The following is a 2,576-nucleotide window of genomic DNA, read 5'->3' on the forward strand; positions in this document are numbered from 1 at the left end:
GTTCGTGAACTTAGTTGTCTGACCTCCTATGTCACAGTGACTCTGAAGACTGAGGTGAACAGATTCTTCAGCCTCCAGAACTAGACACATTCATTTTGTTACATAAATATGAAAAGAACAGATGTGGGTGCCTGAAGGTTGATCTTGAATAATACAATTAACTTTAATTCATTTCTGGCATAGGGAAATGCCCACAAATCACAGTCCTCAGGAGATTATCGTGTTCTGTCCCATGTGTGTCCTATATCTCAGGGCTCTTTTCTTTATGTGCAAATTTCGATGACTTTGGCCTGTTTGGGTTTCAAAGGTGTGAGCAAGAAGTCAGCTGCAGTTACTTGAAACCAGCATTGCTGGTACATAGGCCTGGGCAGGACTCCTAGCGTCAGATAATTAGCATGAACCACATTAAGCCTGAATTTTAGAAGCTAGTAAGTACAAATAACCTACAGTCTTTATAAGAAGAAGAAATGTCCAGTCTTCTAGTCTCTGCACGTAGAGAATACAAATAAGGTGCAGCATAGTGAGTTCTCAGAGGAGAGCTATTTGGGTCAGACCTGAGTACACAGTGTGGGGCCAGCTGCCTCTAGTTCCTGAAATAAGCAAGAAATATGAACACCATTATTGTAACTTTATGGTTATGTTATGGGATTTATGTTTGATGGCTACCATTTTTTTGGAATGACATGAAGATTAGCAAACTGTGAACTTGAGCCAAAATGGGAGAGCTTTGTATTTTCTTAACACTGTGCTGGGAAGGCTTAAGGCAATAAGTTGAATTTGTAAATATTTTGATGTGTAAGAATTATACCTCATTAAATTTTATGAAACCACAACAAATATTTTTAATGATAACATAAGTTTTCAAGTGTAGAAGAACATAAGATGAGGAAAATTAGTTCCAGGCTATGCTTATCAATGTGTTGGAGCCAATGGAATCTTTCATTTGATGATTGTTGATTCAGAAGTAACTGGTGTGCCAAGCAGCAGGCAATAAAGTAGGAATAGTATTACTCAAGCCCAAGTTTCTGTCCTCATCAAACTCCCACTCCCACAGTAGAGACAGACAATAACAAAGTCGATGAATAAGTTCTGTAATTTGAGGCAGTAACAGGTGACATGAAGAAAAACAAAGCTGGGAAGGAGGATGATAAGTGGTGGGGGAGGGGAGGGCCACTTTTCTGAGGGAGGCTCCTTCCTACCAGGACTTCTCTAGACACCTTTGGAAAATAGTCCCTGCTCACCCTTCCCTCTCCTTATTTGAATTACAGTGTCTACATGTTTCCAGGACCTTTAGCTCTGAAGGAGAAACCTTTATTAAAGAAGGATTGGGGATTGGGGTTTGCTTTCTTACTTTATGCTTGACTTTTCTCTCACCTCTTCCAGAAACCTGAGGTCTCAATTCCTGAACTTCTGCCAAACTTTCTTTGTGAGTACCCCTTGCTTCGTTTGTCATACCAAAGTGGAGAAAGCCTTTAAATAAGTCAGGGCATGGTTTCTGATGCCTTTGTCAGTGTAGGAAGGAAGGAGGGACATTTTATAAAGCAGACAAAGCCCTGTGGATGGAGAGCTTCTGTGGTCATGTACATATGAACAGGAGAGGTGGGCTCATTATTAAGCAACATCAACTGTGGGTGTTGCTGTGATACCAACTCCTCGGTGGTTTCTATAATCTCCAATCTCCCTTGCTTGGGAAACTGCAATCTCTGATTGCACTTCAGCACATTGTTGAAATGGGAGCTAGGCCATGACCACACTGGTATCCGCCTTCTCATTGTTCCTCCACTATAGGAGCTCCTTAATCAAGGCTGTGTTGATTGTATCTTGGCTGTGGATTAGTAAAATGACATATGAGTCCCTGGGCGCTGAGACAGCAATGAAAATAAAAACTGAGAAGTGGGGAATTCTTTCAAAATACAAGGAAACAATAGATAAAAATTATGAAAGGTCAGGCTCATGTCTTAATCCTTGTACTTTGAGAGGTGGAGGCAGGAAGATGAGCTTGAGGCCAGGAGTTCATGACCAGCCTGGGCAATAGTCAGACCCTGTCTCTACAAAAAGAAAAAAAAAATTCTTTAAAGTATGAAAGAAAAGTTAAAACACATGAAAAATATATCCAGAAACTTTTGTTCTTTCTCTGTGAATTCCAGATACAGAAAATTGATAGAATAGAGGGTAGGCATGAGATAATATAAATAATTTCTCTGAATAAATGTCAATGAAGAGAAATTTTTGCTTTGAGCTTGTGGGGCAGGTGCTTTCAAGAGATGCTTAGTAATAGAGTAATTGGATTGCTGGACTAACTCAGCAACAATTTAAGAACTTAGTCCTTTATTATACTTCCAAGTTCAATTTAGGAATATTTTTATTCTATTTTTAAGTTTAGCAAGTTTTAACGCTCAATTTTTTAATTTCAAAATATTAAGGGGTAGCTGGGTGATGTGGCAGGTTCCTGTAGTTCCAGCTACTTGGGAGGCTAAGGCAAGAGAATTGCTTAAGCCCAAGTGTTTCAGGTTGCTGTGAGCTGTGAGGCCATGACACTCTACCCACAGTGACAACTTGAGACTCGGTCTCAAAAA

Source organism: Otolemur garnettii, unplaced genomic scaffold (genome assembly GCF_000181295.1).
Source record: "Otolemur garnettii isolate 467f Iridium unplaced genomic scaffold, OtoGar3 scaffold00396, whole genome shotgun sequence".
Classification (NCBI taxonomy): Eukaryota; Metazoa; Chordata; class Mammalia; order Primates; family Galagidae; genus Otolemur; species Otolemur garnettii.